Below are 24630 nucleotides of genomic sequence, written 5' to 3'. Positions count from 1 at the left end.
TTTTACCTTTAACTTGATTTGCAGCCAGTTCATATACAAACAGCAGAAGACAGGGGCAGTGACAAAAATTGTGAGGGAATGTCTCACCCCCCCATGGTCCCCCTTCAAATATTTCCTTAGTATACATTTTGAATGTCTAGTTAGGTCATGTGTAGCTTTGCCATTCCAAACCAACTGTTCAAAAATTCCATTGGGTGTGCTGAAAATTTTGGACTAAAGTATCTTATAAGCGAAAGGCTGGGCTGGATGAATCCCTAGCCAGAATAAAGATTGCTGGAAGAAATATCAACAACCTCAGATATGCAGATGACACAACCTTGATGGCAGAAAGTGAGGAGGAATTAAAGAACCTTTTAATGAGGCTGAAAGAGGAGAGCGCAAAATATGGTCTGAAGCTCAAAATATGGTCTGAAGCTCAACATCAAAAAAACGAAGATCATGGCCACTGGTCCCATCACCTCCTGGCAAACAGAAGGGGAAGAAATGGAGGTAGTGAGATATTTTACGTTTTTGGGCTCCATAATCACTGCAGATGGTGACAGCAGCCACAAAATTAAAAGACACCTGCTTCTTGGGAGAAAGGCAATGACAAACCTAGACAGCATCTTAAAAAGCAGAGACATCACCTTGCCAACGAAGGTCCGTATAGTAAAAGCTATGGTTTTCCCAGTAGTGATGTATGGAAGTGAAAGGTGGACCATAAAGAAGGCTGATCGCCGAAGAATTGATGCTTTTGAATTATGGTGCTGGAGGAGACTCTTGAGAGTCCCATGGACTGCAAGAAGATCCAACCTATCCATTCTGAAGGAAATCAGCCCTGAGTGCTCACTGGAAGGACAGATCTTGAAGCCGAGGCTCCAATACTTTGGCCACCTCATGAGAAGAGAAGACTCCCTGGAAAAGACCCTGATGTTGGGAAGGATGGAGGGCACAAGGAGAAGGGGACGACAGAGGACGAGATGGTTGGACAGTGTTCTCGAAGCTACCAGCATGAGTTTGACCAAACTGTGGGAGGCAGTGGAAGACAGGAGTGCCTGGCGTTCTCTGGTCCAGGGGGTCACGAAGAGTCGGACACGACTAAACAACTAAACCACAACAACATCTTATAAGTAGCTCTTTAACCTTAGCTAGTTTTAGCTCTTGCTGGATAGGCTCAGCATCTCAACAAATTAAAGCAACAACAACTTTACAGGTTGGCCAACCTTTTGTTTATATCCCAGAGTTGCATATCTGATGCTAGTCATACCCAGGGCAGACCTACTGGAGTCAAAAGACACAACTAACTTACACCCATTAACTTTAATGGGTCTTTTCTGAGTAGAACTTAGTTGGACACCTTCCTCCTGCCTTTAAGTAGCAAAGGTACAGAGCTGTTAAGCTGCTGAGCATTTTTTCAGCTCTCATTCATTTCAGTGGGAGAGGCCACTGTTGAAATGAACAAGACTTTAAAAGGTGCCTGTCTCTTGTTACACAACACCCTTAATATTTTACATCTGAGTTGTGAAAATTAAAATGATGCTCAATCTGTATTTCCTTCCTGAAGTCTTTCAGGAGTAAAAGAAAAGAAAAGAAAAGTCTTTCTAGCATCTCTGTAGTATCTGTGTTTGGAGTCTAGTAACTGTGAAACAGTTGTTAGCTGCTGTACCCTAGGGCAGTGGTTGCAAATGTAAGTGAAAAATGACAACCTGGTTAAGTGATACGGACTTGTATTTGTGTTTTGGTTAATTACCGAGTCTTTCTAGACAGGGATCTCTGTTCCGTAGAAAATGTAGATAGAAGGTACATGCAGGCGATGAGCACGGTGCCTTTGTTGTCATTGTTGCTCACCAGTGTGGTAGAGCATGACAGCGTACATTTGATGCGGGCTCCCAGATTGCTAGTTACTCGCTCACCTGGGGCAAATAGCCATCTGTTGTGGCATAGCACCCGCGTGGCACATGAACAAGCAGTGTTGCCACCTGCACATTCAGATCATGGTGGGAAAGTGGAGCAGAGGGATGGTGGAGCACGCCTGGGACTCAGCTACATTAGTCAAAAAAAACCCCAGCGTTTTAAATGTGTTATAAACATGCAACACCAGATGGCGCTGTAGAGCACAAAACTTTTCTATGCGATTTTACATAGTGGTTTTTTCCTTTTGTTATAACGATTTAACTTATGACTTATTTATAGTGGTGGCATCCCCCCCCCCTGTGTGTAGATCCACTCCTGGTGAACTTACTGGCAACCCTAATCTGAAGGGAACCAACATGGCAAGGAACAGAATGGCCAGCCACTTTGACAGAGGAACAATGGACTAGGGCAGCAGTGGAATCATGTTAATGTTTTAAAGGACCTGGCTTTTAAAAAAAAAAAAGGGGGGGGGAGAATGATGCAATTCTCTTCCTGATACATCCCTATGCCTGTAGTCTGCAGTGGTACCCAGACCAAGAATAAGAAACCTGTTGTTTGTGTAGAGGAGGATGGGTATCTAACAGCAGAAAGGGCAATGTAATAGCTAGCTCCTCAGTTGATTTAAAATGATACTGACAGAAGCCACTAATGAGACCTAATTAGTGTATATAATGAAAAAGATTAATTGTGGTCGGATGAGCAATGACAGGGGGAGAATAACACATAAGTCTGAGCTGTGAAAAAAAGAAGCAGATTGAAATACAGTTAGGTTTCTTAAATGTATTTAAAACTGGCACAGGCTGATTCCTCAGATATTAAATTGGGTTGCGGACTTTTATTGGTTTTATATTGGTAGATAAATCAAATGTTTTAATCAGCAGCAGTCAAGTTTCGTTACGGAGTCTGTGAGAGTGGAACGAAGCACTGTAGGAGATGTGGGTCTGTTGCTGAGAACAGAATCCCATATCTTGTGCTGCCCCTCCCATCTCCATTGTACCGACTAGCAAAGCTCACACTTGGTGGTGACTTCATCCCCAGTTCCCCCTCTCCAGTCCATCGACTGTGAGTCCTCCACTGTCCCCCTCTCCACATCGCTGGCTGCTGCTGGTGAGGAAATTCCCAGCACGATGAATGGCTTGTCCACATCTCCATTTGCGCTGCTGCTTTCCCCCAGGGAAATCCGATCTTTGGCGCTGATTCAGAACAAATGGCCACCAGGTTCTCTGTGGATTGCTGCTTCTTCTGTTCTTCTATGGTGCTAAAGAGTAGGATTTCCAGGGGGTGGGGAAGCAGCAGGGCAAAGGCGAAACTGCTTGGACCTGTGCTTTCTAGGAAGTGTAGACAAGCCCCAAATTGCATCACTTAGTGGGAATTCATACATCCCATACATCCCAGTAGTGATGTATGGAAGTGAGAGCTGGACCATAAAGAAGGTTGATTGCCGAAGAATGGATGATTTGAATTATGGTGCTGGAGGAGACTCTTGAGAGTCCCATGGACTGCAAGATGATCAAACCTATCCATTCTGAAGGAAATTAGCCCTAAATGCTCACTGGAAGGACAGATCGTGAAAATGAGGCTCCAATACTTTGGCCACCTCATGAGAAGAGAAGACTCCCTGGAAAAGACCCTGATGTTGGGAAAGATGGAGGGCACAAGGAGAAGGGGAAGACAGAGGACGAGATGGTTGGACAGTGTTCTCGAAGCTACCAGCTGAGTTTGACCAAACTGCGGGAGGCAGTGGAAGACAGGAGTGCCTGGCGTGCTCTGGTCCATGGGGTCACGAAGAGTCGGACACGACTAAACAACAACAACAACAAGTGGGAATTCACTAGCCATTACAGGGATGGGGATGAAGAGAACCAAACACAAGGGTGCAATTTCCAGAGGCAGGCAGTCCTGGTTCTTCAGCAGTATCTCTTTCTGCAAGAGTCAATGGTGCATTTTCCAAGCAATGTCCAAAGCCAAGACCTGAGAGCAGGACTTTTGGTCCTACTAATGCTGGTGAACTACAATTCCTACCACCCTTTACCTGGCTGGGGCTGGTAGGAAGATCTGGAAATGCCCTCTCTGTCTTGAAATATGTATATGCCTTTTGCCCTGCAACACATAGCCAGGTGGTGTGCAAAATGAAAGCAATGTCAGTAAACAGCATACTAAAAACAGAAAAACGTAACACAAAATATTTATCCTGTTTGCTGCAGATACGACAATGACATTATTGACATTTCTGCTGCAAAATAATGTTCATTTTATTTTATTGAGGAAGGACCCAGGTCCTTGCTGGAAATGTTTAGTGTTGCTAAAGCGAATTGCAATCCAGCTTTTGTTGGTCTGGTTCACGGAGGCTGCGATCCCACATACCCTCATCTAGGAGTAAGACCCATTGGACTGAGTGAACACATCTGGTTGCACTATGCCTGTCATTTTACTAAAGCCGTCTTACCTCTTTATGCTTTCGGCCTAATCACAGTGATCTTCCACACTCACATGCCCCAGCTGGATAAGGAAACAGAAGGGGCTTTTGACTGCTGTTCACCTCTTCCTCTCCTCCTCCAACCCAGCTGCCAGGGCTGCAGAAGTCTATTAGAAAACTAGAGATAACACTAACCAGCCATTCATGAGAAAGAGAAGCAAAACCACTTGCCTTATTCCGTAGAGGTTGCAAAGGGTAGGGTATTATTGTTTTGTTTTCTGTTCTGTGGGGATGGCTGAATAGTGGCTGGACAGATCGTGAAGACTCCAATATTTTGGCCACCTCATGAGAAGAGAAGACTCCCTGGAAAAGACCCCGATGTTGGGAAAGATTGAGGGCACAAGGAGAAGGGGACGACAGAGGACGAGATGGTTGGACAGTGTTCTCAAAGCTACAAACATGAGTCTGACCAAACTGCGGGAGGCAGTGGAAGACAGGAGTGCCTGGTGTGCTCTGGTCCATGAAGTCACAAAGAGTCCGACACGACTAAACGACTAAACAACAACAACAAATTTATCTACCTATCTATCTAATTATGAATGGAATCTTGGAAGAGGGAGTTATCTAGTGCAGCATTCTTCAAACTTGGGTTCCTATATATTGCTGGCTTATCCATCTCACCATCCCACACCATTGGCTAAGCTGGCTGGGGACGATGGGGGATTGTAGTGCAACAACATCCAGAGACCCAGAACAACAATGATCTAGAGCAAAGGCTTTCAACCTTTTTGAGTCCACGGCTCCCTTGACCAACTCCATTCTTTCTGCGGCACCCCTGTGGGGCTCAGGAGCCCAGTTATGTCACCCCTTGCTTGCAGAGCCAGCAGCCTCTCACCCTTTTTCAAACACCCTCCTTTCTAGAGTGCTCCCTCAGCCTCCTCTCCTCTCCTCGGGAGTCCTCCAGGAAGCCGCTGCTGCCACCCCAGTCTCTGAGCTACCACAGCTCCTAGCAACCATCACCCCCTGGCCAACCCCAGAGGCACTACAGTGGTACCTCGGGTTACATACGCTTCAGGTTGCAGACTCCGCTAACCCAGAAATATTAAGTTCTTAACCCTAGGTACCACTGTATTTGCCTGGGGAACTTGTAGCCAGGGCTGCTGCAACAAACAGCTGTGCAAGCCTTTGGGAAGCAGAGATGCGAGAGGACATCAGAGGAGACAGGGAAGGAAAGAGAGACAGAGGCCAGTGTTGCCTACAGCACCCCAGACCATCATTCAAGGCACCCCAGGGTGTCACAGCACACTGGTTGAAAACCACTGATGTAGAGGAATGAGGAGATGCTTTGAAATAACCAGCCTTCAGCTGCAGACCACTGAGATCCAATGCTGTTTTACTTTCCCACAAGGCTTTGCAATCTTTCCCATCACTGAAATGCTTTAATCTAACTCTTCATCTCTCTCAGTTCATTGAGAGCTGGCTGATAATGTACCCTTGTCACCTTCTCTCCCACATTTGTATCTTTTTTGGGTCCCAAATTGACTCTTATTTTAGATCATCAGTAACTGCTATTTATACACCTTCCTTTCTGTTAAGGAGAACTTCTCTGTACAGCTACCAATACAAGGAACATCAAACAGTAGATGTAATAGCAGAGAAGCATGACTAATCTACACCTTCAAAGGTGGCATTTTTCATGGCATTGACCTTATGATTAGCATTATTTTACTAGCAAAACGCCCATCATGGTGATAGGGCAGTTTTCCAAGAGGTCTCGTTGAGTTCATGCAGGAGTGCCAGGTTGGGTAACCACTTACACATTGCCAAAAAAGAAGAGCACACAATTTGCATATGCCAATAGATACCGTAAATATGGATGCCTAGAAGTTAGCCACAGCTACTAGAATTTAAATACAAATACGACACGTCTCGCCATAAGCGGAAGACATCAGGTGACTTGTGTGCCTACTCAGTCTGCTGACCAGATTCTGCTACCTGTTGATGGGCAACCTCAAAGCCCCTTCTCTCCGTTGGTACAGTTATTTATCTTTAAAGTGAACTGCCTTTCATAACAGAGGACTGCTTCAAACAGGGGGCTGTCTTCTCTAAAGGCGTTTGAGGGGGGCTAAGGGCACTTATGTAATGTTGTGACATCCTGACCTCATGTGCGTGACCTCAGGACACCGGGAGGAGCCAGGGGTGGAGCCGAATGTGATGGCTGTGTGGGTTAATGGTTAGCGGCTACCTCCTCTACCTTCTCTTGGCGCTGCCACTGGTGCGAGGCTGCTCCTGCCTCCTTTCCCTCCATGGCAGAAGGAGAAGGAGTCGACTGCTGGAACCACACCATGCTCAACTCCACTCTTGGCTCTGTGCTTTGCCTCTGCACTTTTAGGACATTGGGGAGGCCTGGCTCTACCCCCCAAAAAATGGGTGTGTGTGTGTGTGGAAGGGCTCAGCCCCTGGGAGCTGATGGCCCTGACAGGCACAGTGGTACAGGGGACGAGTGCCGGAAAAGAGCTTGGGCCTCTCCTCTTGTCCTTAACAGTACAGTGGTACCTCAGGTTACAGACGCTTCGGGTTACAGACTCTGCTAACCCAGAAATAGTACCTCGGGTTAAGAACTTTACCTCAGGATGAGAACAGAAATTGCATGGCGGCGGCACGGTGGCAGCGGGAGGCCCCATTAGCTAAAGTGGTACTTCAGGTTAAGAACAGCTTCAGGTTAAGAACGGACCTCCAGAACGAATTAAGTTCTTAACCCGAGGCACCACTGTATTTCCAAAGGAGATGGTTTCCAGTCTTTATTTGTATTCTGGTTGTGGCTCATCCAAACATAGCTGTGAAAGCCGAAGCCAAATCATAATTTGTGTTCATGTGCAAGGACATCTTGTCAAGAGAGTGAACATTTTATCGTTTTGAGGGGTGGGGGATGCGCAACTTTGAAGCCCATTTGACACGAGATACAAATGAGACGGAGCTCTCTTTTCACTTGATGAAAGAGATGCACTGATCCAGCAACTTGTTTACTTTTGCTTTGTAGTTTTATCGCAAGGGAGGCAAAAAGAAGCAAACCGGTGTGCTCGCCACGTTCATTTCAAAGCTTCGAAGCTTTGAAAGTGCATATAATATATCTGTTCTGTGTTGGAACAACTATCTGGTTTTATATAGAAGCTAGAAATAAAAGAAACCTACATTATTAAGTTAAATAAAAAGCTTTATGGCTTTAATGTGGCCAGCTTCTATATACTTGGGAGCGGGTGGTGCTGTAGTCTAATCCACTGGGCGTCTTGGGCTTGCTGATCGGAAGGTCAGTGGTTCGAATCCCTGAGACACGGTGAGCTCCCATTGCCCTGTCCCAGCTCCTGCCAACCTAGCAGTTCGAAAGCACATCAAAGTGCAAGTAGAGAAGTAGGTACTGCTCCGGCGGGAAGGTAAATGGCGTTTCCATGCACTCTGGCTTCTGTCACGGTCTTCCGTTGCACCAGAAGCGGTTTAGTCATGCTGGCCACATGACCCGGAAAGCTGTCTGTGGACAAACACTGACTCCCTCGGCCTGAAAGCGAGATGAGCGCCGCAACCCCATAGTCACCTTTGACCGGACTTAACCCTCCAGGGGTCCTTTACCTTTTTGTTTTGTTTTGTTTGGATCCCCTGTTAGAAAGTATTTGGCACATTAGTCTTCTGTTTTGGGGGAGTTGGTGGGAAGGGGAAAGCCAACTGTATTGATAATGGTCATGTTTATTTTAATATATTTCTTGAAAATCAATAAAACATTTGTTTTATTTATTAATAGAGTGTGTGTGTACATGCTTGCTGAGGAATAAATCTGTTTTTTCAATAGCTCTAAGGAGTCAGGCTGGCAGTGGCCATTTCCCTTCCCTGAATGTGTATGAGATAATAACAATGGCATCTCTATGAAATATACATGGTGAGAGATTTTTTCCCCCTAGCAAGCGTAGCTGCATAGATGAATCCATTATGGGAGCTCTGAGGAGCTGCCACATGGCCAGAGATTCAAAGCAGCAAGCCTAGGAAATTATTCCATCAACCCTGCTAATACATGGATTAAAATATGGTAGGATCAGCAGAAGGCCAGGTACAGTTGCTCTGGGTATCAGATAAAGTAAAGGTAAAGGGACCCCTGACCATTAGGTCCAGTCGTGACCGACTCTGGGGTTGCGGCGCTCATCTCGCTTTATTGGCCGAGGGAGCCAGCATACAGCTTCCGGGTCATGTGGCCAGCACGACTAAGCCGCTTCTGGCGAACCAGAGCAGCGCACTGCAACACCGTTTACCTTCCCGCCAGAGCGGTACCTATTTATCTACTTGAACTTTGACGTGCTTTTGAACTGCTAGGTTGGCAGGAGCAGGGACCGAGCAATGGGAGCTCACCCCGTTGTGGGGATTCGAACCGCTGACCTTCTGATAGGCAAGCCCTAGGCTTTGTGGTTTAACCCACAGCGCCACCCGCGTCCCTTCTGGGTATCAGATATAGGCCACCAATTGTAGATTTTAATGGCTCTACCAGTAATAGAAAGCCTGTAGATGTTTGCTGGACTCCAACTCCCATCCAGCATGGCCAATGATCAGGGATGAAGGAAGTGTTAGTCTAACAATATCTGGGCTGCCGTAAGTTTCCTGGTCTTGCGCTCCCTCAAAGGTTCGGCACCAGCATGATCATTTTAACTTTTACTTTCCTTTGGAAATGCTCTGTCTCTCATAATCACAGAGGACAGTTTCTCAAATGCAGCCACAATAGCCTTGCCTGAAATGATATCTGGTGTTTCATGTTTTAATTTGTGAGATTCTAAAATGAGCTACCATATTCTCAGAAAGGATGCTGACCTCATAATTAAGGAGGCTGACAGAGGATGAGCTGTAGTCATACCAGGAGTGCTAACTTGAATAAAATATTTGGGAGGGCAGGTAAACCCCACCCCGCATAATCAATTAAAAGATGTGGTACATGCACACCATTTGAATGGCAATGCCCATCAACTTTTTTGGGGTGACGGCCCTCTCAAATATTTTATGGGGGGGGGACAAAAACTCCCCAATGTCTTTTTAGACCCATACCCTCAGAACCCACTGAGAAATATCAGAAGAAATTATATGAATTATGAAGGAACTTTCTATAAATGTGCAGTACCATATCTGTACTGACACACCTCTGGAGTCTCAACTAGGCATCTTCTACCTGCTACCCAAAATATGCAAACCAGGTACCCCCGGACACCCTATCTTTTCATGCATCAGGACCATCAAAGTTGTGGAGTCTGATTATATGGACTCAGCATGCCACCAGTACATAAAAGATGCCACTGATTTTGTTAAGAAGCTACACTCTGTTGACAATCTTCTAGAAAACACCACCTATCTTCAGATCATGGGCAGTTGCATGGCTCAACCGTATGCCAACATCTTCATGACTGACTTAGATCAACACTTTATCAGCTTCTCATCTCCAAAACCCTCTGCTCTACTTGACTACCTGAGAAACACTGATGCCACCTGTATCATCTGGACCCATGGACAGGAGGCAAGTGTGCAGTTCCACCTGGATGTCAATCATTTTCATCCCACCAGCAGGTGGGGCCTAGGCCAGTACACAAAAGAGGTTCCCTTTCTGGACACTGCTGTTCAGCTGCATAAATGGACATCTCAGCTTTATATAGGAAACTCACTGAAAACTACACGCTCTTGCGTGCTTCCAACTTCCACCCATAACACGCCACAAAATCCATTGTCGACAGTCAAACCTAGGCTGCAATTACATCAGTTTGGACTCACTGGACAGACACCTAAAACATTTACACCAGACATTCCTCAGACAACAGTACCCACTGTACAAAGTGAAAAAAACAGGACAACAAGGCCTGAGTGGGACACAGGAAAAATCAACAACAAGGCGGACCAGAGGAGAAAATGATAGGTCATTACTTGCTGTCACTTTATGTCTCCCAGTTAAAATGACTCAAAACATGTCATTGGTGATGTACAACCCATCTTGAATATGTCCCTCACACAGGCCCTGGGCGGCAGGCCTGTACTTGCTTACAGAAAGCCCCCAACCCCCCCAATCACCAGCAGCAAGAGGTCACAGCAGTGATACAGATTCAACGACCAACCCTGTGGCAGACACAGAGGCCAGCTCTGACTCCATCTCTATCCTGGCTGCAGTACAGTACAGTACAGTCATACCTCATGTTATGTTTGCTTCGTGTTACGTTCTTTCAGGCTACGTCCTGTGGCGACCCGGAAGTACCAGAAAGGGTTACTTCCAGGTTTCGCTGTTCGCACATGTGCAGAAGCGCCAAATCGTGCCACGCACCTGTGCAGATACAACGCTTGAGGTTGTGCTCTTTTCATGTTGTGAATGGATCCCACTCACAACCAGAGGTACCACTGTATTACAGGGCCTAATAATGCCACCCACAACATCAGGAGTTCATTCACTGGCACATTTTCCAACATGATAATGCCCTCAGCTGCCAGCCGTGCCCTTCTGCTTCTTGCAGTGCCGGATTTATGCATGAGCTAAACAAGCTATGGGACGTGGGTGGCGCTGTGGGTTAAACCACAGAGCCTAGGACATGCCGATCAGAAGGTTGGTGGTTCGAATCCCCATGACGGGGTGAGCTCCCGTGTTCGGTCCCTGCTCCTGCCAACCTAGCAGTTCGAAAGCATTAAGTGCAAGTAGATAAATAGGTACTGCTCCGGCGGGAAGGTAAACAGCGTTTCCGTGCGCTGCTCTTGTTCGCCAGAAGTGGCTTAGTCATGCTGGCCACATGACCCGGAAGCTGTACGCCGAGACGAAAGCGAGACGAGCGCCGCAACCCCAGAGTCGGCCACGACTGGACCTAATGGTCAGGGGTCCCTTTACCTTCTTAAACAAGCTATAGCTTAGGGCCTCACTCTCTTGGGGCCCCCAAAAAATTTAAAGGAATTTTTTTAAATAAAATATATACTTTATTATGTGCAAATGGCTTTAGATACCTATTTGGTCCATAAATTACCATATAGCATATATTCAACACAAAAAACAGTGACAATTTGTTGTTGACAAAGGACAGCTGGACATATAAAGGGCCCCATTACCTCCAGTAGCTTTGGGCCTCATGAAACCTAAATCTGGCCCTGTTTCTTAAATAGGACAAACAAGAGCCAGTCTCTATTCGGAGAGATGGAATATATAGAAAAGAATAAATGGACTCAAGCTTTATAACAAAAATGACAACATAGAAAACTCAGTGGGGGAACATTTCGACCTCCCAGGATGTTTTGTTAACTAACCTAACAATGATCATACTGTAACAACCCAACTTCAAAGGCAGACTGCATTGTGAAACTGTTGGGTTACAAAACATCAAGAGTCTCAGCATTGCCGCTTGCTGACTGAATAGGAATTTCTATCACATTACATGTGTCACAATGCCAGGATGTCTTTTATCAACAAAACTGTCCTTTTTGTGGATGCCCACAATGGTTAATGGTAATTATCACCCTCTGTACTTTTTTTTTCTCCTTCCGCATTTCACTTCCTTCTTCTGGTCTCACTGTTTACAGCTTTACATTCCCCAAACAATGTATGCCTATCCATTCGTTTGGAAAAACTCAGCATACCATTCCATACAACTGATGAAGTGGATGGGAGTCCAGGAAAACATATCTTAGAGTAATTGAGTTGTGTTGAGGTTCCCTCTGTGTTTAGAGGGTGGATTTTTTTTGGGTAAAGGTTTGTGGACAGTTGCAAACCTGCAGGTACCCTGAGCATGCAGGTACCTCTCCCTCGTATAGGGTTTTTGTTTGGTGTTTGTGTTCACTATTAGTACAGAGCATAGAGTTGCACCAATGGGACACGGGTGGTGTTGTGGGTTAAATCACAGAGCCTAGGACTTGCTGATCAGAAGGTCGGCCGTTCGAATCCCCGCGACGGGGTGAGCTCCCGTTGCTCGGTCCCAGCTCCTGTCCACCTAGTAGTTTGAAAGCACATCAAAGTGCAAGTAGATAAATAGGTACCACTCCAGCGGGAAGGTAAACGGCGTTTCCGTGTGCTGCTCTGGTTCGCCAGAAGCGGCTAAGTCATGCTGGCCACATGACCCGGAAGCTGTATGCCGGCTCCCTCGGCCAATAAAGTGAGATGAGCGCCGCAACCCCAGAGTTGGTCACGACTGGACCAAATGGTCAGGGGTCCCTTTACCTTTATAGAGTTGCCCATATTATCCTCTCTTGTTGAAACTTTCTGTAGCGCTGGGGCATGCTATCACTGTGCAGTGCAGAAGAGTGTCTTCATAAGCAAAAGGTGTGTTTGCAACTTGCCATCTCCTTTGATAATATTGTTTACGAATTTAAAAAGAGAAACTGCTCCATCGGCAGGATCGTAGTCCTATATTATCTGATCTTGGACCATGCATTATTGATTTCTACAATGTACAAAAAGAAAAGTATTAAAAGCCTTAGATAAAAATGTAAGGTATAAAAAAATGCTTAAATTGCTTTTGAAATTTAAAATCAATTTTACATGCTCGCTTATGTAGGGTAAGCAAGATTTATTGAGCAGTGGGCAGCATACTAAAATAGCATTTTATTCTACAGCAAAATGAAGATCCTTGGATGAAGGTATGGCTTTTAGTTCTGCCCTGTTCACACAGCAGGGGCAGCTACCTGTAGGGGAGCAGAATGATCCTGCTCATACGAGGGCCAACATTTTAAAAAGTCTTGGTATAACTTCTGAGACCAGGACTTACTAGGGATGGGTAAGCCTGTTAACTTTGACGTCTCCATTTCTCATTTCCCACCCTTTAAAGTTCAGTTCTCCAAATTTCCACACCAGCATGCAATTTGTTGTTGTTGTTTTAAAAAAAACAAGCCCACATTACAATTTAGCAGTCTCTTTGCCACCTCTTTCTCAAGGAGCTCAATGTGATATATAGGGTTTCACCCCTCCATCATTAAATCCATGCACTGTGAAGTTGGTTAGGCTGAGAGCCAGTGGCTGGCCTATGGTCACCCAGTGAACTTTCAACTAGGTCCTAGTCCAATACTGGTGATTGGAAGTGGCCCCCGAGACCATGTAACACTGGTCCTGAAAGACCTACATTGACTGCCAGTACGTTTCTAAACACAATTTAAATGGTTGGTACTCACCTTTAAAGCCCTAAATGGCCTCGGCCCAGTTTGCCTGAAGGAACATCTCCACCCACAATCGTTCCACCTGAACACTAAGGTCCAGCTCTGAGGGCCTTCTGGTGGTTCCCTCACTGTGAGAAGCGAAGCTACAGGCAACCTGACAGAGGGCCTTCTTGGTAGTGGCGCCCATCCTGTAGAACGCCCTCCCATCAGATGTCAAGGAATTAAACAACTATCTGACTTTTAGAAGACATCTGAAGGCAGCCCTGTTTAGGGAAGTTTTTAATGTTATATGTTTTATCGTATTTTTAATATCCTGTTGGAAGCCACCCAGATTGGCTAGGGAGGCCTGACCAGACGGGCGGGGTATAAGTAATGAGTTATTGTTGTTGTTGTTGTTGTTGTTGTTCTAAGCACTGCATGACACTGGCTCTGAATGTGGTGATAGCACCATGGGTCTCCATTTTATCCTGCTAATTGGAAACGCCTACAAGTCTTGAAAAGGCTTTCATGGGAAGAGTCTCTTCGTGACATACTTTTTTCTGGCAGTGCCCTGAGAGCTGCTGTATCAGGGACTATATACTACATAAGGTGGGCCTTATTAATATAGTCCTTATATGGTTGTATTCCTAGTCTGCCAGTGTTTATGACGGGAAGTTGGGTTGGGATGGACCCTAGTTGCTCCTCCACTGGTGAAGAAGAGTGCTACAGTGGAAGCCCTGAGCTTCACCCAGGTGCCAGGATCTTCTGCCAGTGAAAAGCCCCCCAGACTCTCCACCCCAAGGAACCCAATCCTCAGTCTGGAATTGGTGCGGCAAAAAGAAGCCCCCCCACCCACCTTCATTGGCCAGAGTCAGCAGGGCTTCAGACGCAGCAGTGAATCTGCAATTCCTCAACTTCCCACCCCCTCTCTGACCATGGTGAATCTGTCTTCAAACCTCAGCTATGCACCTCTAGATTCTAGATTCCATTTCCATCCAGAATTAATATAGGCACTCACAGTTTTGCACGTTGGTTCTCAGGCTTCCTCCACCCCACCCAGCAAAACCTGCCGCCTCTCTGCACAAATTCAGTCTAGCAGCTTGCACAGATAATGTGGTGGGTTGGTGCTTTGTAAAAAACTGTCTTCTTTACGGAGGTTATAATTCAGCATGAAAACTCTGTTTCCCCCAGTCCACAGCTTCTGGGAGTCTGAGTGATTATGCATAAGAAGATCCTGCCTAGATTAGCATAATAGAAATTGCAACAATAGTTTTTTAACAGCTCATTTAGTAGCGCTTTGATTTTCATTTTTTTAAAAAGGGGAAAACAATCATTAATGATGCAGTGCTAGAATCCCAAATGCACACATGCTCAGAAATTAGGCTTGAAAGAGATCTGCCCAGGCTGAAAAAATATGTCTAGAATGATCCTCCTGTCTCATTCTCCCTTTGCTCTTGGTCACTCTGTGGAATATGGAAATAACTCAGACTATAGATGCTCCTGCTCCTGGGTATCTTCTTCCACTTCACGCAGCCCTGTCAGCGCTCTGGCATTCTTTAAAACTACAGAGATTCCACGGACAAGAGAAATATGTTTCCAAGCACAATTCAAAGTGTTGGTACTGACCTTTAAAGCCCCAAACCGCCTAGGCCCAGTAAGCCTGAAGGAGTGTCTCCACCCCCCATCGTTCTGCCCGGACACTGAGGTCCAGCTCCGAGGGCCTTCTGGCAGTTCCCTCACTGTGAGAAGCAAAGTTATAGGGAACCAGGTATAGGGCCTTCTTGGTTGGGGCGCCCGCCCTGTGGAACGCCCTCCCATCAGATGTCAGGGAAATAAACAACTATCTGACTTTTAGAAGACATCTGAAGGCAGCCCTGTTTAGGGAAGTTTTTAACGTCTGATGTTTTATTGTGTTTTTAATATCCTGTTGGAAGCCACCCAGAGTGGCCAGATGGGCAGGGTATATGTAATGAATTGTTGTTGTTGTTGTTGTTGTTGTTGTTAGAAACCGAAGCAGGAAAGAAAAGTTCACAAAAGAGGAGGAAGAAACATCTGCTCTTTGGGTCCCCAGGGATTCCTAAAGCCTGGAGTCCAAATAACTCCCACATCAGTCACAGTTTTCGTTTCACTCATTTGCTAAAAACACTGAAAGGTGGGATTAGCCAGGCCGCCTTATCTCACAGCAGGGTGCCTGCACATTTTGTTTTATAATTGTCCTTCTAGTAGAGCCAGATGCTTTTTTTAAGTAATGAAAATTCAGGGCCTGGGCCCTCTTGCAGCCATGGTTGTGGTCCAATTCCACAATTTGCACCATTATAAATTAAACCACGTCTGTAGGGAAGGATGCTTAAGAAAGCATTGGCATTGAGCTGGGAGGTTTTATGTTTTCCATAGCACACCAGAAGCAGTGGATAGAAGACATTCTTACATAGTAAAATATTATTCAAATATAGAATTATATGGGCTTTTTAGCCTCGCAAGAATCTCTTCAAGAGATGCACTGAATATAGAATTACCAACTGCTGGTTTGAGAGCCTGTGCTACAAAAATTCTGCTTTCCCTTCCTAATACATGAATCATAGCAGAACTGACAGTTTCAATGCAATGATGATGTAACAGCAGGCTCCTAGGTATAGATACCATGGTGATAAGCCCTGCAGGCCTATAACTAACCACTTGTCTGGTCACCTGTGGTGAGTGACAGTTGCATAGAGGTGACCAGCCAGGGAAGCTTTTGCAAATAGGAGATAAGAGGTGTTGGTTGGGTTCAAACAGCTAAGCTAGTGATATGTGGACATGTAGGCTGGTCACCTTTGTAAGCCTATTTTTAAGGCTGTAGTCAAGAATTCCCCAGGTAAGAGGGATTAAATATCAGTTCTCTGCAGGAATGCATAAGCAGCATAAACTTTGAGGTTCCTTTCTATGCCTTATTCCTCCAGAACAGGAATATCTTATTTCCACATCTGTCTTCACAAAATGTTGCATTTCATATGATTGAGGGAGCTGTGGTTGGAGGAAAGATATAGAGAACTGAGGGGAAAGTAGAAAGGGAATGAAATTCCGTTTGAACAGAGTTGTGTGCTTTGTTTTTTTGTTTTGTTTTTGGAAGCTGCATGTAAAACTGAAATGAATCAGAAAAAGAGGAGGAGGGATAGGGAAACTATGACCCACTAGAAACGTTTACGTAGTTTACAACTCCCATCAGCCACAGCCAGTATGGCCAGTGGTTTGGGATGATGGGAGTTGTAATCCAGCAACAACTGGAGGGCTAAACTGGAGTCTGGACATGGCTGTCCCAGTAGGGCTGGGCCCCAGTTAGGGAACTGAGAGTACAGTTTTCTGACTTGATCCACACTACTGGTTGCATACACATAGACCTTTAAAAATTGGTGTGTGTGTGTGTGTGTGTGTGTGTGTGTGTGTGTGTGTAGTAAGTAGGGATAGGCACATCTGTTAATTTCACTTCTCCCACATTTCCAATTTTAAATTCAGCGCTCTATATTTCTATAACAATTTGTTATTTTCTCTTTTTAAAATTATCATGAAAACCCATCATTGTTTAATTGCAAATTTCTCCTAATAAACAGGTTTTTATACCCAGTTTTGATTAACCTACACATGTTGGAGTGCTATATCCCCATATATCTTGCCTTCCATGTGTTCTTTTGATGAGTATATGCATTTCCCTACAAACTTTATCTTTATATGCATTTTTGTAAGCATTACTTGGGTGCGGAGAGGCATTGCAAAATTCAGATCAATGTGAATTCCAATGGATGGCTATTTTTCAGTTTGTGTATTGTTCCAGCAAGTGCACGTTGGGTAGGTTTGCCTTTAAATGCAAACTGAATCAAGTTTCTCCTCAATTCTTGGTAATGAAGCTGGTTTCAGACTCCTTTCTTCGCCTTTCCTTCTTAACCTCTGATTTAGGAGTTGAGTTTCTTTTAAACATACCAGTCCCAGCTGGTCTGCGCACTCTTGGTTATATCTGAGCATCTGGGGCCCCCCTCCCACTAAAGTAATGTAGCAATATAATCAGGACTTCATTTTAATTTCAGATTCTTTCACTTGGTCCCTCAGGTACTGGTGACTCAGAGGGGAATCTCATGAAATACGAAGAGGGAACATGCAAAGGCTTTCACAGAATAAACATTTATTATTTTCTGACAAAACTGCACGCAGGCAAGCTTGGTAGCAGGGGAATAAGAAGAGAACAGCCTCTACCCTGAAGAGAGTTGTGTTGTGAGGATCAAACTCCTGCACTGACAGGGCTGTGAGGAAAAACCCTCACAAAGAGGATTTCGATTAAACCCTGCTGGTTCGCCAACCTGAAGCTCACGCTTCCATTTCGGGGGGTGAGGAGTGACAAGTATTACTACGACTGAGAACTGTGAGAGTGCATAGTTCCCTGGAAGTAACTCTTGTGGCTTTGAGCCACAAGAATTTATAGGATTTATTTGTCAATGCAGACTTTTATGGAATTGGATTAAGTTTCCAAGATCTGCTACATTAGCCACTTGAATTTTTATTATTATCTTGAATGCTCAATGCAAGGTGAGCCACAGACAGGGAGTATGAGAGAGCTGGTGAGGACTACTACTACTACTACTACTACTAATACCCTGCCCATCTGGCCGGGCCTCCCCAGCTACTCTGGGCGGCTTCCAACAGGATATTAAGAACACAATAAAACATAAAACTTTAAAAACTTCCCTAAACAGGGCTGCCTTCAGATGTCTTCAGATGTCTGCTCTGGTCAGACCTCACCTGGAGTACTGTGTCCAGTTCTGGGCACCACAGTTCAAGAAGGACACTGACAAACTGGAACGTGTCCAGAGGAGGGCAACCAAAATGGTCAAAGGCCTGGAAACGATGCCTTATGAGGAACGGCTAAGGGAGCTGGGCATATTTAGCCTGGAGAAGAGGAGGTTAAGGGGTGATATGATAGCCATGTTCAAATATATAAAAGGATGTCACATAGAGGAGGGAGAAAGGTTGTTTTCTGCTGCTCCAGAGAAGCGGACACGGAGCAATGGATCCAAACTACAAGAAATAAGATTCCACCTAAACATTAGGAAGAACTTCCTGACAGTAAGAGCTGTTTGACAGTGGAATTTGCTGCCAAGGAGTGTGGTGGAGTCTCCTACTTTGGAGGTCTTTAAGCAGAGGCTTGACAACCATATGTCAGGAGTGCTCTGATGGTGTTTCCTGCTTGGCAGGGGGTTGGACTCGATGGCCCTTGTGGTCTCTTCCAACTCTATTTTTCTGTGATTCTGTCTTCTAAAAGTCAGATAGTTGTTTATTTCCTTGACATCTAATGGGAGGGTGTTCCACAGGGCAGGTGCCACTACCGAGAAGGCCCTCTGCCTGGTTCAGAATGCAAGCAGAATGCAGATTGATATATTGCTTCATGCCCAATCAGTGTGTCCATTGTTTTCTGCTGAAATTCTGTAACCTTTTTGTATGTGAACTTTCCGGTGTTGTGTGTGTGTGAGAGAGTGAGAGTGAGAGAGAGAGAGAGAGAGACAGACAGACAGACAGACAGACAGACAGACAGACACTGTGTGCCTCCCTCTTTGGTTCCACGGTAGTGCTAGTCTTCTTCTTTAACGATCACTTGTAGCTGAGTAAGATTGTTTTCTAAAAACATGGTTTTAGCAGTGAGTCCGTAAGTGACTGTGGAGGCCAATTCTGGATCCCGGTTCCCGGTTCCCGGGTGGGAGTTGATCACAGTGTGGATTTGCCAAGCGTGCCTTCCTCTTAGTGTATTTCTCCCTTTCCTCCTAAGTTTGAGCATCTTCAGAACCCATGGCACCTTTGGGAAAGGCTGCTCTCCAATCGGAGCGCTCGCAGGCCAGTGTTTCCCAGTTGTCAATGTTTATACTACATTTTTTTGAGATTTGCCTGTCTTTGAACCTCTTCTGTTGACCACCAGCACTACGCTTTCCATTTTTAAGTTCAGAATAGAGTAGTTGCTTTGGAAGACGATAATCAGGCATCCACACAACATGACCAGCCCAACAAAGTTGATATTGAAGAATCATTGCTACGACACTGGTGATCTCTGCTTCTTTCAGTACACTGGCATTAGTTCACCTGTCTTCCCAAGTGATGTGTAACATTTTTCGTAGACACCATTGATGGAATCTTTTAAGGAGTTAGAGATGGCGTTTATAAGTGGTCCACATTTCACAAGTAAGGTTGGTAGTACCAATAATGTGGTAACATTGGGGATGCAGCATAAAACAACTAATAAAGTGTGGACAGTCCAGTATATATCCAGCACTAATGCACTAATATTGCATCAATGACATGTTGTGGAAGACAAACAAAGACAGAAAACCACACCAGTTGGGAGGGTCTCCAAGTTGACAAAGTAATGAAAACATGAAACCCTCCTTTTCTTTCAGTGGACGCAGAGTTCCCACCCAAAACACTGGGTTTTCTTTTTATATAGTGGTTGCTTTACTAGATGTGAGGTCTTCCAAGCTGCTGTGTAATATAAATGTTTAACAAGACTTAACAATATGGAGCTAAATGTACTGGAATAAGCACGAGCGAGGTCTAGTCCCTACCATCACACCTCAGTAATGTTAACAGGCATTTAGCAACAAATTGGGCCTTTTCACAGATGTTCGCAGGAAGAGGTGAGGCTGCTATGATCTAGCAGCTTCTTTCTAAAGAGGAACACCAGTGTAATGGATTTCTGCTCGGGCAATTGCAGATTTGCAAGAATCAAAGGCTGTGTCACTCCCTGTTCCCACCGGGAATGGCAAAGCCAGAATTGCTACCCAGCAGGTCAGTCACACTTTTAACATGACAGCATTTCGGTCTCCACTGTCAAAAATCAGTGAGTGTTACAAAGAAGAATCTGATGTATAAATTACAGCTGCCCTCGGGCAAGTTGCAGAACTGCAGTAGACGGCATTGAGTTGTCAGCCCACTGCTGGTGCTTCTCACTGTGACAAACCTTCACCAAAAGGGAAGAATGGGGGTGGGAAGAAGCCACCTGGATGCTTGTTGCTGAACTTATTTTCATCCCTTAAAAGGAGTGTATCTGCAGGTCACACGCTAGAAATAGATGCAAATAAAGACCCCTGAAACACATTTGGCTCACAGGCTGGGCCCTGTATTTTCACACACTTTTCAGTCAAGGAACACAGGAAAAGTTCACATAGGAAGGCTGAATATTGTAGCCATGAACCAAAGTGCACATTTCGACACACTTCCATGATAAATATTGCATATAAAGATGAATATATTCATATAGAGTGGTACCTCGGGTTACAGACGCTTCAGGTTACAGACTCCGCTAACCCAGAAATATTACCTCGGGTTAAGAACTTTGCTTCAGGATGAGAACAGAAATCGCGCGGTGGCAGTGGGAGGCCCCATTAGCTAAAGTGGTACCTCAGGTTAAGAACAGTTTCCGTTTAAGAACGGACCTCCAGAACGAATTAAGTTCTTAACCCGACGTAACACTGTAATGTATTTTCTCCCTTTACACAGTCAGAGGCGGAGAAAGCTGCTCTGGTACCCAGAGCGGTGCCCACAGGGGAGGGGCTAGCTGCCCGCGGCAAGCGTCCCGGGGGGGGGGCCCACCGGCCACAACTGGTGTCCCAGGGTTGCACCGGCCGTGGCTAGTGTCAGGGGCAGCGGCGATGTCACCCCCTTCAGGGATGACACCTGGAGCGGCCTGCACCCCCGCACCCCCTTTCTCCACCAGTGTACACATTTATGTGTTTTGTTCTCCCCATCACTTTCTGTATCACGTTACTGCTTTATATTTGAAAAAAATATCAATAAAATATCAATTATTGGGGGGGGGGGAGATTGCAGATTGAATTCATCTCCGCTAGGTGCTGCAGGTATCAGGCAACAGGCAACAGGCAACAAGGTTTGGAGGACAAAGAAACAAAAGCTGATTTCCCTTTCTTTCTTTTTTTTTGAAAAGCACAAACAGCTGGGTGTGTGTTTTAATGAAGAATCAGCTTCCACCCAGGAAGGCATTTGAAACAAGCCTTTATTAGTTTTTGTCACAGGCACCTAAGCAAAACTCTATGGCGTTAATTCCTTGCTTATAAGAAATACAAGCTAAAGAAGCAGACTTGCTTCTTCAAAAAAAAAACCTAGGAGGGAGAAATTCCTCTCTGTGTGAAGTAATGGCTCTGTTCCTGATGTTGTAGGTATGGCAAACTATAATTAACGCGTGAGAAATTAGAGTGGGTTTGGAGAACAATGGCTTCTGTTTTACTGTTGCACAGTCTCGGCATAATTAAAAATAAGCGTCTAAGTGTTATTTGCTCTCTTCTTGGCTGCCAAACTTGTTTGTTTAGAGATGAAGGAGTTGGGGGTAGGAAGACGCTGTTGGGATCTGTTTGCCTGCTGCAAAGGAAAACCCAGATTGGAAAGAACAGATATGTAAATGAGCAAGATGCAGAGCGATGTGTGACTGTGAATGTAATCCCCACCTGAGCTGCCTTGGAAGCGTTTGAAGAGTCAGGTTGCTTTGGGCACTTTAAGTTTGAGGGAGTGGGGCAGTTACCACACTTGTTCCAACTTGTACATTTGCCTGAGGGAACAGTTGGTGTAGTTCTTCCCTTGCCTTTGAGAAACTTCAGCTAAGCTTCTGTCAGCTGTGTGTGCTATCAGAAGAGTTGAGAAGTCAGAAATTTCTCACAAAGCATTGAAGTTCAGACTGCCAACGCCAGTCAGCTTCTGTAGCTGTGCTCTTGAGTACATACCCTCCAACACTTCTCCAGTAAAACTGTTGTTATTTAGTCGTTGAGTCGTGTCCAACTCTTCGTGACCCCATGGACCAGAGCACGCCAGGAACTTCTGTCTTCCACTGCCTCCCGCAGTTTGGTCAAACTCATGCTGGTAGCTTCGAGAACACTGTCCAACCATCTCGTCCTCTGTCGTCCCCTTCTCCTTGTGCCCTCCATCTTTCCCAACATCAGGGTCTTTTCCAGGGAGTCCTCTCTTCTCATGAGGTGGCCAAAGTATTGGAGCCTCAGCTTCACGATCTGTCCTTCCAGTGAGCACTCAGGGCTGATTTCCTTAATAATGGAGAGGTTTGATCTTCTTGCAGTACATGGGACTCTCAAGAGTCTCCTCCAGGGACATCCTATTCCATAATAATGATTTTACTATTTATACCCCACTCATCTGACTGGGTTGCCCCAGCCACTCTGGGGTGGCTTCCAACATATATAAAAACGTAATAAAACTTTTTACATTTTTGTTAAAAAAAACGCCTTCCCTATACAAGGCTACCTTCAGATGGCTCGGGGGGTGGTGTCAGATAACTCCAACATTTCTCGGATGAAAATAGGGACGTTCTAAGGGAAAGAGGGACATTCTCGGATCAAATCAGAAACCAGGACAGCTTTTGTAAATCTGGGGCTGTCCCTGGAAAACAGAGACACTAGGAGAGACTGTGAGTAGTGTGTTGTTATGACAGGGGATAATAACAGTCTCCTCCATGCTGTTTAAGAGGACTGAATTATGTGGTTTTTTTGGTTAAATGTCCCCTCCGGGGGTGGGGGGTGGGTGTTTTGCTGATGATCTGTGTCATTCACACACAGACAATAATTTAAATTTTGTTTTTATTCCAGCCCCTGGGGCAGAGGGCTACTTGCTGATGGACTTTAATTAACAGCAGCAGTACTGTGAACAATTGGGGGGGGGGGATAGAAATATAACAGTATCCATTATGTAAGAGGTGATCACACCACTGTCAGGAGAATCCAAGAACAATAGTTATTTTTGCAAATCACCATACTGGCCTGAGATCATGTTAATTTAACGAAACCTGAACAGCTACGGACCAAATTTGAGTAATGATAGTGCAATCGAAAGATGAACAGGTACCAAATAGTGGACCCCATCCCTGGTGAAGTTAGATCTCTTTGTTTCTCAAACATGTCCCCCCCCCCATTTCCGCTTTAATTTTAAGCTTCTGGTGAAGTGTTGTGCAGGATGAGCTTCCTAAATTTGCCCTGGTTCAATCTCAATGCCTCTCTCTTCTCTTTGGCTTTATTTATTTTGAGGAGAGGGGTGGATGCAAGGAAAGATGTTGTCTGCCATGGCTGCAGTAACAAGCTGCTGAGGATTCAGCAGTCCTTCTAATAAAAAATAGATGTAGCAACTTGTCTCATTCCTGCACTTCATTTTCGCTAAGAGTTGCATAGTGTCACTTTCTGATTGTCTGATTCAAACACTCCCCCCGGCCCCCGTAATACACATTCTTCTGACCTGCCTCACAGACAATATATTGTTATGGGTTTTGCTGTCAGATTTCTGTCAATAGGAGTACCTTAAGGCAACACCTGGCCACCATCTTGGGACTTGATGCTGCAGTATTAATACCCCTGGATATTGCAGCAATGTGTCTCCATGGGAACGGATTGCTTCTTGCAGCAGTAGGACTCTGGGATGTTATGAAGGGGGGGAACAAGCAGAGAAAGGGCTAGGGGACATTACCCCCCCAAGGCTGATGCAATTTAGGCAAGTAGTAGTAGTAATAATAATAATAATAATAATAATAATAATAATAATAATATTTCTACTCCACCCCCCATCTGGCTGGGTTTCCCCAGCCACTCTGGGCAGCTTTCAACAGAACATTAAAAACAGAATAAAACTTCAAACATTAAAAACTTCCCTAAAGAGGGCTGCCTTCAGATGTCTTCCAAAAGTCAGATAGTTGTTTATTTCCTTGACATCTGCTGGAAGGGCGTTCCACAGGGCAGGTGTCACTACCGATCAGGCCCTCTGCCTGGTTCCCTGTAACTTGGCTTCTCGCAGCGAGGGAACCGCCAGAAGGCCCTCGGCACTGGACCTCAGTGTCCAGGCTGAACGATGGGGGTGGAGACGCTCCTTCCGTTATACTGGGCAAGGCTGTTTAGGGCTTTGAAGGTCAGCACCAACACTTTGAACTGTGCTCAGAAACACACTGGGAGCCAATGTAGGTCTTTCAGGACTGGTGTTATATGGTCTCGGCGGCCATTCCCAGTCACCAGTCTACCTGGATTTCTGGATTTGTTGCAGTTTCCGGGTCACTTTCAAAGGTAGCCCCACGTGTGTGCATGAAAGGGAATAAAGGAGATAGACTTCATTGAGTGAGTGAGACAGGGGTCAAAAGGCTGAGTTTGGGGTTCTGCAACTCTAGAATATGGCTTTGGGTAGAGGAGCTGCCTCTCTTTGGA

Source organism: Podarcis vaucheri (genome assembly GCF_965113315.1).
Source record: "Podarcis vaucheri genome assembly, chromosome: 17".
Lineage (NCBI taxonomy): Eukaryota > Metazoa > Chordata > Lepidosauria > Squamata > Lacertidae > Podarcis > Podarcis vaucheri.
The sequence above is the reverse complement of the archived record's forward strand: the minus strand, read 5'-3'. Positions refer to the sequence as shown.